A 12165-nucleotide genomic window follows, 5' to 3' on the forward strand; every position below is an offset into this window, starting at 1 on the left:
CTTGGAGTTGCTAGGAATGTCTTTACACCCTTTCTTGGATAAGGGTGACACACTGCCCAATCGCTCGGCACCTCGTCATATCTGATGAAGATTATGGTAAGCCCTTCTGCTATTTACACCCCCACTTCCTTTGGCAGCCTGGGATTTAAACCATTCGGACTTATCCAATCTAAATATAGTCAACGTTTCCATCAGTCCTGTCTATCAATATTCACCTAATATTGTACCTGTACCGTCGCCACTTCTACCGATATTTTGTCAGATTGCTTTGCCTTAATAAACATCGATGCAAAATACTTGGTAAGTATTCTGGCCTTTCCCTATGCCTCTATGTAGATATCACCCTTTTTGTCCCTAACAGGGCCCACCCAGCTTCATATTACCCACATACTGGGTGCGATTCTCCGTCCATTCGCTGGCAGCGGGATTCTCTGGTCTCCTGGCAGTAATCCCGTGCTCGCGGGTCTCCCGATGGTGTGGGAGTGGCTTCAATGGAATCCCATTGACAAGCGACGGGAGTAGAGAATCCCGCCATCTGCGAATTGCTGACCAAAATCTCCGCCCTCGCTAGCAGTGATAGTGGGGTGGACTTGCAACTGAGAATCCTGGCCACTATATACCTGTCAATAGAAACTTTATGGGTTCCCTTTTACGTCGACTACCATTATATTCTTATTGTCTTTCTTTGTCAATCTTATTTCCTGCTTCACTTCCCCTATCAACCGATTGTATTTAACCAGGCTCTCAGAACCAGGAAGGTTCACCTGACATGCATTTTATTTCATATTAATCTCTACCTCCTTTGTCATCTAGGAGCTCTGTTTTTGATTCTCCTACCTTTCGCCCTTGTTGGAATATATCAGGGGCAGCACGGTAGCAGGGGCAGCACGGTAGCATGGTGGTTAGCATAAATGCTTCACAGCTCCAGGGTCCCAGGTTCGGTTCCCGGCTGGGTCACTGTCTGTGCGGAGTCTGCACGTCCTCCCCGTGTGTGCGTGGGTTTCCTCCGGGTGCTCCGGTTTCCTCCCACAGTCCAAAGATGTGCGGGTTAGGTGGATTGGCCATGCTAAATTGCCCGTAGTGTCCTTAAAAGTAAGGTTGGGGGGGGTTGTTGGATTACGAGTATAGGGTGGATACGTGGGGTTGAGTAGGGTGATCATTGCTCGTCACAACATCGAGGGCCGAAGGGCCTGTTCTGTGCTGTACTGTTCTATGTTCTATATCGAGCCTGTATCTGAAGCATCTCTTCTTTAAAGATTAGTCATTGTTCTGTTACTGTTCTTCCTGTAAGACTTTGGCCACATTTTGCCCTGGCTACATGTCTTCCCAACAAATTGAAATAATCTCTCTTCCAGTTGAGACGTTCTCCTTTAGATTGTTCCTTGCTCTTCTCCATTACTCACCTGAACTTTATGATGTGATCGCTCTTAGCCAAGTGTTCCCTCACAGGTACTTGGTCCATTGGGCCCACCTCATTTCCTAGCACCATGTCCAGCTCTTTACGAGTTGTGTCACGCACATACTGACCAAGGAAGTTCTCCTGAACATATTTCAGAAATTAATTCTTCCTCTTTACTCTTTAGCATTATCGCAGTAAATATGAGACTCTCCCTGACACTCAAATGACAATATACACCAACTGAGGATATACACCAACTGAGGGTATACTCCAACTAAGGGTATACACCAACTGAGGATATACACCAACTGAGGGTATACTCCAACTAAGGGTATACTCCAACTGAGGGTATACTCCAACTGAGGGTATACACCAACTGTCAGTGTACTCCAACTATCACTATATCCCAACTGAGAGTGTACTCCCACTGTCAGTATACTCCAACTGAGGGTATACACCAACTGAGAATGTATTCCAAATATCAAATTAGATCAAATAGTTTGGATGGGGTAGTGTTTGTGCAGCGTGTCCAGGAAGCTTTTCTAACACAGTATGTAGATTGTCCGACCAGAGGGGAGGCCATATTGGATTTAGTACTTGGTAATGAACCAGGGCAGGTGATAGATTTGTTAGTGGGGGAGCATTTTGGAGGTAGTGACCACAATTCTGTGACTTTCACTTTAGTTATGGAGAGGGGTAGGTGCGTGCAACAGGGCAAGGTTTATAATTGGGGGAAGGGTAAATACAATGCTGTCAGACAAGAATTGAAGTGCAGAAGTTGGGAACATAGGCTGTCAGGAAGGACACAAGTGAAATGTGGAACTTGTTCAAGGAACAGGTACTGCGTGTCTTTGATATGTATGTCCCTGTCAGGCAGGGAAGAGATGGTCGAGTGAGGGAACTATGGTTGACAAGAGAGGTTGAATGTCTTGTTAAGAGGAAGAAGGAGACTTATGTAAAGCTGAAGAAACGAGGTTCAGACAGGGCGCTGGAGGGATACAAGATAGCCAGGAGGGAACTGAAGAAAGGGATTAGGAGAGCTAAGAGAGGGCATGAAAAATCTTTGGCAGGTAGGATCAAGGAAAACCCCAAGGCCTTTTACACATATGTGAGAAATATGAGAATGACTAGAGCGAGGGTAGGTCCGATCAAGGACAGTAGCGGGAGATTGTGTATTGAGTCTGAAGAGATAGGAGAGGTCTTGAACAAATATTTTTCTTCAGTATTTACAAACGAGAGGGGACATATTGTTGGAGAGGATAGTGTGAAACAGACTGATAAGCTCGAGGAGATACTTGTTAGGAAGGAAGATGTGTTGTGTGTTTTGAAAAACTTGAGGATAGACAAGTCCCCCGGGCTTGACGGGATATATCCAAGGATTCTATGGGAAGCAAGAAATGAAATTGCAGAGCCGTTGGCAATGATCTTTTCGTCCTCGCTGTCAACACGGGTGGTACCAGGGGATTGGAGAGTGACGAAGGTCGTGCCCCTGTTCAAAAAAGGGAATAGGGATAACCCTGGGAATTACAGACCAGTTAGTCTTACTTCGGTGGTAGGCAAAGTAATGGAAAGGGTACTGAGGGATAGGATTTCTGAGCATCTGGAAAGGCACTGCTTGATTAGGGATAGTCAGCACGGATTTGTGAGGGGTAGGTCTTGCCTTACAAGTCTTATTGACTTCTTTGAGGAGGTGACCAAGCATGTGGATGAAGGTAAAGCAGTGGATGTAGTGTACATGGATTTTAGTAAGGCATTTGATAAGGTTCCCCATTGTAGGCTTGTGCAGAAAGTAAGGAGGCATGGGATAGTGGGAGATTTGGCCAGTTGGATAACAAACTGGCTAACCGATAGAAGACAGAGAGTAGTGGTGGATGGCAAATATTCAGCCTGGAGCCCAGTTACCAGTGGTGTACCGCAGGGATCAGTTCTGGGTCCTCTGCTGTTTGTGATTTTCATTAATGACTTGGATGAGGGAGTTGAAGGGTGGGTCAGTAAATTTGCAGATGATACGAAGATTGGTGGAGTTGTGGATAGTGAGGAGGGCTGTTGTCGGCTGCAAAGAGACATAGATAGGATGCAGAGCTGGGCTGAGAAGTGGCAGATGGAGTTTAACCCTGACAAGTGTGAGGTTGTCCATTTTGGAAGCACAAATATGAATGCGGAATACAGGGTTAACGGTAGGGTTCTTGGCAATGTAGAGGAGCAGAGAGATCTTGGGGTCTATGTTCATAGATCTTTGAAAGTTGCCACTCAAGTGGATCGAGCTGTGAAGAAGGCCTATGGTGTGCTAGCGTTCATTAGCAGAGGGATTGAATTTAAGAGCCGTGAGGTGATGATGCAGCTGTACAAAACCTTGGTCAGGCCACATTTGGAGTACTGTGTGCAGTTCTGGTCGCCTCATTTTAGGAAGGATGTGGAAGCTTTGGAAAAGGTGCAAAGGAGATTTACCAGGATGTTGCCTGGAATGGAGAGTAGGTCATACGAGGAAAGGTTGAGGGTGCTAGGCCTTTTCTCATTAGAACGGAGAAGGATGAGGGGCGACTTGATAGAGGTTTATAAGATGATTAGGGGAATAGATAGAGTAGACAGTCAGAGACCTTTTCTCTGGGTGGAACACACCATTACAAGGGGACATAAATTTAAGATAAATGGTGGAAGATATAGAGGGGATGTCAGAGGTAGGTTCTTTACCTAGAGAGTAGTGGGGGCATGGAATGCACTGCCTGTGGAAGTAGTTGAGTCGGAAACGTTATGGACCTTCAAGCGGCTATTGGATAGGTACATGGATTAGGGTAGAATAATGGAGTGTAGGTTAACTTCTTAAGGGCAGCACAGTAGCATTGTGGATAGCACAATTGCTTCACAGCTCCAGGGTCCCAAGTTCGATTTCGACTTGGGTCACTGTCTGTGTGGAGTCTGCACATCCTCCACGTGTGTGCGTGGGTTTCCTCCGGGTACTCCGGTTTCCTCCCACAGTCCAAAGATGTGCAGGTTGGGTGGATTGGCCATGAAAAATTGTCCAAAATTCTATGATTAACCTAGGACAAAAGTTTGGCGCAACATTGTGGGCCGAAGGGCCTGTTCTGTGCTGTATCTCTATCTCTATCAGTATATTCCAACTGAGGGTATACTCCAACTGAGGGTATACTCCAAATCAGCATGTACTCCAATTGTCAGTATATTCCAAATGAGGGTATACTGCAAATGAGAATGTATTCCAACTGTCAGTATACTCCAACTCAGGGTATACTCCAACTGAGGGTATACTCCAACTGAGGGTATACTCCAAATGAGGGTATACACCAAATGAGAATGTATTCCAACTGTCAGTATACTCCAACTGAGAGTAAGTTTCACGGGTCTGGATTAGCACAGTGGGCTAAACAGCTGGCTTCTAATGCCGAACAAGGCCAGCAGCGCGGGTTCAATTCCCGTACCTGTCTCCCCGAACAGGCGCTGGAATGTGGCGACTAGGGGCTTTTCACAGTAACTTCACTGAAGCCTACTTGTGACAATAAGCGATTTTCATTTTATTATTTTTTATTATTATTTACTCCAACTGTAAGTATACTCCAACTGAGGTGGCACCTGGTGTAGTGAGCAGTTCTTACATTTATGATAACCCCACAGTGGGAACTCCATATTATGTCTCTGAAAGGTTTCTGACTAAACATTGTCAACAAGAAAGAGTCAGAAGTGACTGGGGTGGAGCCAAATCCTCAACACGGCGACTTAGCGAGCAAACAGGCTCTCGATCCGGCACTCTCAAAAACATTACAATTGATGACTACTAATATTATTAAGGGAATTGATTAGAAACTCGGTTTGTTCACAGAAAATATCAGTGCTCACACTATAGAACTGCAGAATACTGATAAAAGTCTTAGCAAAGCGGAGGAGAGAATCCTTACTGTCAATAATGCAACTTCCTCGGTAGCGGCACGCTTACAATCCTTGGAAAAGCAGTTGCGTGGTGTGTCAGAATTCCTTGGTCACCTGGAAAACTGAGGCTAGAGGAAGAATGTCCGGATTATGGGTTTGCCGGAAGGGACTGTGGGTAAGTTCCCAGTTAGATTCTTTGAGAACTGGTTGCCACACCTTCTTAATTTAGGAAAAATAGGTGGCCACATTAAATTAGAAAGGGCAGATTGTATCCTTTCTCTGAGACCTAGGGACAACGAATGACCCCGGTCATGGGCGGCACGGTAGCACAGTAGTTAGCATCGTTGCTTCACAGCGCCAGGGACCCTGGTTCGATTCCCGGCTTCGGTCCCCGTCTGTGCGCCGTCTGCACGTTCTCCCGTGTCTGCATGGGTTTCCTCCGGGTGCTCCGGTTTCCTCCCACAAGTCCCGAAAGACGTGCTTGTTAGGTGAATTGGACGTTCTGAATTCTCCCTCTGTGTACCCGAACAGGCGCCGGAGTGTGGCGACCAGGGGATTTTCACAGTAACTTAATTGCAGTGATAATGTAAGCCTACTTGTGACACTTATAAAGATTATTATTAATAACTTCAAGGATCGCCAAAGTGTATTGGAGGCAGCTAGCTATAATGAGGTGTTGCTGTAGTATCCATAGGATCCCTACAGTGCGGAGGAGGCCATTCAACCTATCAAGTCTGCACCAGCCCTCTAAAAAAACAAAGAGCACTCTACTTAACGCCATTTAACATGCACATCTTTTGACACTAAGGGGCAATTTTAGAGTGGTCAATCCACCTAACTCACCCGTTTGTGGACTGTGGGAGGAAATCGGAGTACCCGGAATAAACCCACACAGACAAGGTGTGAATGTGCAAACTCCACACACCGACATTCACCCAAGGCCGGAATTGAACCATGTCCTTGGTGGTGTCAAGCAGCAGTGATAACCACTGTGTCACCGTGCCGCCGCAATGAGGGAGCGAAGGTCTCTTTTTTTCAAGATTTCTTAGTGGCGATACATCAGAGACACTTGTGGGTTTGACAAAGTGAGAAGATGCTTGAAGGTCATTAGAGTCTAATATGTCCTACGGTATCCTGCTACACTGAGGGTGTAATATCCAACAACGCTATAAAGACATTCGACAATCCAACCAAAGCCTTTGCCTTTGTTGACTCCATAGAAGACAATCATTTGGAGTAACAGACTGCAGTTCACTGTGCAATCCGGAGTCTATCCCTTGTCAATATGATCACTTCCTGGGTCTACGTTAGTAATTTTTTATTCTGACAGGGATGATTTAGCAATTGAGCACAAGAGCGAGTTTTTAGCCTTAAGAATGGCAGGGATTGCTTCTGTCTTTATTGAAAATGACTCCTCAGCATGCTCCTTCTAGTTAATGAACACACTGTGCTGGTTGTAGGACACTGTGTGACGAATATCCTTCCTCCTTTCTTTTCATCTATCCGCTTATAATGGAGACATATATTTTATGGTCTTCTTTGCTCTGATCGTGATGACTATGAATAATGTAACTGCTGGTAGGTGGGTGCGTGGATGAAGTCTAAATAGGAAGGGTTAGAAGGACGAAAGGATATTCTGTGCTCGTCCTCTTTGTTTATATTTAGTCTCCTCTCCTTTGGTGTAATTTTGGAAGGTTTGTTGCTGTAGTCTTACATGGCTTAAAGTTTGGAGAGGCCCCTTAAGAGCTATTGACTTTGGGTGTTTTTTTTTATTATCTTGGGGTTAAAGAATCGATAATTGGTTCCACTAAGAGTATAAAGGACTTTCTAATGTGTCTCTGGCGTTCCCAGTGTGTCTGGAGATGGGGAGTATGTTCTGGTCCATACACAAGAAGGACAGGAAAATCCCTACCTGGTAAGCCAGTTTCTCTTTGTGTCAATGCCCGATTCTCCCTTCGGCTGAAGAAGCAACAGCAGTACATAGAACATAGAGTGCAGAAGGAGGCCATTCTGCCCATCGAGTCTGCACCGACCCACATTAAGCCCTTACTTCCACCCTATCCCCGTAACCCAATAACCCCTCCTAATCTTTTTGGTCACTAAGGGCAATTTAGCACGGCCAATCCACCTAACCTGCACGTCTTTGGACTCTGGGAGGAAACCGGAGCACCCGGAGGAAACCACGCAGACACGGGGAGAATGTGCAGACTCTGCACAGACAGTGACCCAAGGCGGGAATCGAACCCAGGACCCTGGCGCTGTGAGGCCACAGTGCTAGCCACTTGTGCTACCGTGTTAATTCCATTCTTCCCCTCACTCCTCGCTCCCTTTAATATTCCACCCAGTCTAATCTCACTCTACCCCTCGCTCCTTGCACCCTTTATTATAGCACCGAGTCTAATCCCACTCTACCCCCTCACTCTCAGCACCATTTAATATCCTACCCAGTGTAATCGCACTCTCCACCTCACTCTCAGCACAATTTAATATCCTACCCAGTGTAATCGCACTCTCCACCTCACTCCCCATACCCTTCAGATCCCGCTCAGTAGCGACTTTGAAACTCTGCGCCTGGAATGTACGGGGAATATGTCATCCTCTTAAGAGAAAGTTGATTCTGTTTTGCTTAAATGTTGACATAGCTTTGTTGCAGGAAAGCCACTCAGATGACACGGAGCATCAGAAATTGAAGCCTCAGTCGCTTTGAGGAGCAAATCCCTCCTTAATTTTGAAGGCAGGCAAGAATCCCGAGAAACGTGCATCCTCTAGGCCTATTCACTCTTGAGTGTAGACTTGAAATTGTCTAAAATACTAGTGTTGCATCTCGAAAATATCCTCACCCTGATTACCCGGGCTGGGTTCATAAAGGCCGATATTCATGTCACAATGTAACAAAGGGCAGCGCAGTGGTTAGCATTGCTGCTTCACAGTTCAACTCCAGCATTAGGTCACTGTCTGTGTTTTTATGTTATCTATTCTGTTGCTTGTGTTCCTTTCATAATAACGTGTAACATCCGTTTTTATATGGCCATATTGTTAAAAATGAAAAACCTCCAATAAAAATATTTTATAAAAGAATCTACTGGACGGGAGGGTGTGCAACACTTTGCTATGTTTTCATGGCTTTATCCGTCCTGCCCCAATTGCGTTGGCTTCCCCCTAACATTGATCATGTTGCCCTGTACCAGTTTTGAGGGTCTGTTTGTAAAAATGGAAAAATGCTAATAAAAATATATTAAAAAAAGAAAGCACATAGTATAATTAGAACAAGTCATCCAGGTTTTACGAACCTTGTTTAAACCTGTCCAACAAATTTGTTACAGTATTTTTAGGACATAACCAGTAGGATAGATACATTTTTTCTTTCACTTTTTGATTGGGGTGGGGGGGGGAATCAATGGCAAGGCCAGCATTTGTTGCTTGAGTGGCTTGCTAGGCCCATTTCAGGGGGCAGGAAGGAGACATCCACATTGCCATGGGACTGGAGTCACATGTAGGCCAGATCCTGTTACAATTGAAGTGTTGGCTAGAGTAGACTTGAGAGATGAACAGACACTTCCAACACTGATGACGGTTCAACTCAATTTTATTAACTACTTCTAACTAACTAACACACGATGACTGTGGGTCTAAATGATGCTAACTTGAACTAGAGACCTAAGCCTTGTCCGAACCAGTTGATTCTCTCAGCACGTGGTGTGAGTCTGAGCTGGGCTGGATGAGTTCTTGTTACACTGAGAGGCAGCACCCAGAATGAGCGGGAACCGTGGTGCCCTCTGCCTTTATAGTGTGTCTATTCTAACTGGTGATTGGCTGCGGTGTTTGTACATGTTGATTGGTCCCTGTGTGTGTCCATCAGTGTGTGTCTGCACCATGATATACTGGTGTATATTATGACAAGGATGGCAGATTCACTTCCCGAAAGGACATTAGTGAACGGACGGGGCTTTTACAACACTCAATGATTAATTTCATGGTCGCCATTTGCTTTCAATTCCAAATGATTAATTGAAGTCAACTTCTGCCAGCTGCTGAGATGGGATTTGAGCCTGTTTCCCCAGCGAATTAGCTTGGGCCTCTGGATTGCGAGTCCAGTAACATTACCACTAGGCCGACATCTCCCCCGTGTTCCTTTAACTCCTGTATGAAAGTATAATCTACTCTCCTGTTACAGAAAGAATCCAAGCATAGTGATTTGTATATCTGTATGTATACAATGGGTTAATGTATAATAATAATTTGAGAGAAATTATGTATAAACATAACAGCTAAGTGATCACTAGATGGCAGCACTAGAAAGGGGTATAAAAGACAGACTCAAGCAGAGTTCCCGCCTTTTTGTGCGTATAGTGACTAGTGACCAGAGGTAGAGAGAGATAGCTCAGAGTGCAGGTGGAGTTAATCATAGTTAATTCTTATTCAATCTTGATTATTTAATGTCTAATATAAGTATGGAAGAGAGAACAAACTCACAGTTTATTTGTTAAAGTTACTCAATAAATTATTTGCTTTAATTGGAAGACGATGGGTGTTATTCAACATCGAGTAAGAGATCATCAGGGACTGTTTAGCTAAATCGCTGGCTTTGAAAGCAGACCATGCAGGCCAGCAGCACGGTTCAATTCCCGTAACAGCCTCCCTGAACAGGTGCCGGAATGTGGCGACTAGGGGCTTTTCACAGTAACTTCGTTGAAGCCTACTCGTGACAATAAGCGATTTTCAAGGGGCTGGTTTAGCTCACTGAGGGGCTGATTTAGCTCACTGGGCTAAATCGCTGGCTTTTAAAGCAGGCCAGCAGCACGGTTCGATTCCCGTACCAGCCTCCCCGAACAGGCGCCGGAATGTGGCGACTAGGGGCTTTTCACAGTAACTTCATCGAAGCCTGCTCGTGACAATAAAGTGATTTTCATTTCTTTTTCATCATCTTGGTAAAAAGCAAATGAGTAATGTATATTACACAAGGTAATATAACACCGAGGTCCTTTCAAACTGTTTGCAGATGTGGATTCTTCTTTTACCAATTAGAGTATGTATGGGCGACATGGTTATATATTTTCAATACTGTAGCAGTTCACGAGGGAATTGGTGTTCACTGCACGAGCAGCAGGAAGGAGCGAGAACACAGCGAGGCCTCTACCACCTGTAACCTGGAGCTCACCCGTGGCTTCAGAAGCCAAAATTGAGGCCTGACATCGTAGAGAAGCAGGTTGGTGATTGGCTATTTCCTACATACCTTACCCAAACTAGGGAATGAGCACCAACATCAAAATGACAAAAAAAACAATGGTTTCAGTCCGAAGGTGTTACAACCCACATGAAATCCACGGGGTTGGAACAATCAGTCTTGCTGAGTACCTGTGGCCTACGGCTCCGGGAACTCTAGTTCGATCCCGGCCCCGGGTCACTGTCCATGTGGAGTTTGCACGTTCTCTCCGTGCTTGCGTGGGTTTCGCCCCCACAACCCAAAGATGTGCAGGGTCGGTGGATTGGCCACGCTAAATTGCCCCTTAATTGGAAAAAAATAATTGGGTACTCTAAATTTATTTTTAAAAGTCTCATTGTGTACGAGCTCACCTGCTAAGGGGTGCCCGAAGACATTGATGATTGAGATCTGTATAAAGGCGGCAAGGCTAAATTGCCCTTAGTGTCCTAAAAAAAATAATGTTAATGGGGGTTGTTGGGTTACTGGTATAGGGTGGATACGTGGGCTTGAGTAGGGTGATCATTGCTCGGCACAACATTGAGGGCTGAAGGGCCTGTTCTGTGCTGTACTGTTCTAATTCTAATTCTAATTCTAAAAGGTATGGAAAGGACAGAGCAGACCCCACTGGGCTCTGATGTATATTGTAAATATAATTGCTGTGCAATAAACCAATTTTTCTTTTTCCCAACTCGATTCAGGCTCGTTTGCGGCCTACTTGCCTTTGAAGAAATCGGGGTGAAGTTGGAGCGTGGATGATGTGACGAGTAGATACGTTTATACATTCAGGACCAACGATAACAAAAGACGGGCGATGTGATGCAGATTTTCAAAGAAGGGTAGGGTTAGCCAGCAATTTTGTAAGGTGAAGGATATGTGAACAACAAGAAAACTCAAGCTTGTAACGAGGGGAAAAACTCATAAGATGCTACATTTGACCCACTTTCCTGTCTGCCTGAGGAGATTTGGTGGAGGTGATCAAACCCGTGAGGGGCCTGGATAGGGTAGATGGGGAGAGGGGGGGGGGGGGGGGGGGTATTCCCACTTGCAAAATAAATCGAGAACGAGAGGGCAGAGATTTAAACTAATTGGCCAAAGAAGCAAAAGTGACATGAGGAAAATAATTTTCACACAGCTGAGCTATGGAATGCACGGCCTGAGAGTGTGGTGGAGGCAGGTTCAATCATAGCATTCAAAAGGGAATTAGAGTGTATTGTGAGAAAGGAAGATTGTGCAGGGTTACAGGGAGAAGGAGGGGGAATGGCACTCGGTGAGTTGCTCATTTGGAGATTCGGTGCAGGCCGAATGGCCTCCTTCTGTACTGTAAGTAAGCAAATCACCACAGTTCCAGATGACTATAGACTTCTCTCAACTGGTGGTGATTTAACCCAAGGGTTGACACACCTCAGGGAAGGGGCAAGTTGGGGCCTTCATGAATAACCTCAGCCGTTACGGGAATTGAACCTGCGCTGTTGGATTCACTCCTCGTCATGGAGCAGACATCCAGCCGACTGAGCTAAACCGTACTGCACTGTAAGCATGCGGTGATTGACAGAAAGGGCTGGTGTCACAATCACAGGTTTCTGGCTCCAGTAGTTTCATGGGAGTCAATTTGAAGTGACTATGAACATCTTCAAAGGTGCTCAAGTGTGAGTTATAGTCGTAAATGGCAAATGGTACAATG

General features: G+C 45.3%; 1 long non-coding RNA gene across 2 annotated transcripts; it reads left to right on the forward strand.

The window, feature by feature from the left end:
* Positions 1-125: 125 nt before the first annotated feature.
* LOC119956841 lies at positions 126-11420 on the forward strand. 2 transcript variants are annotated; one of them, XR_005458692.1, is made up of 4 exons: positions 126-300; positions 5235-5456; positions 10349-10487; positions 11183-11420. It is a non-coding gene; the product is annotated as an uncharacterized LOC119956841 (long non-coding RNA). The 2 variants fall into 2 exon arrangements; XR_005458691.1 differs by lacking the exon at positions 10349-10487.
* Positions 11421-12165: the final 745 nt, after the last annotated feature.

This window comes from Scyliorhinus canicula, chromosome 24 (assembly GCF_902713615.1).
Source record: "Scyliorhinus canicula chromosome 24, sScyCan1.1, whole genome shotgun sequence".
Taxonomy (NCBI): Eukaryota; Metazoa; Chordata; class Chondrichthyes; order Carcharhiniformes; family Scyliorhinidae; genus Scyliorhinus; species Scyliorhinus canicula.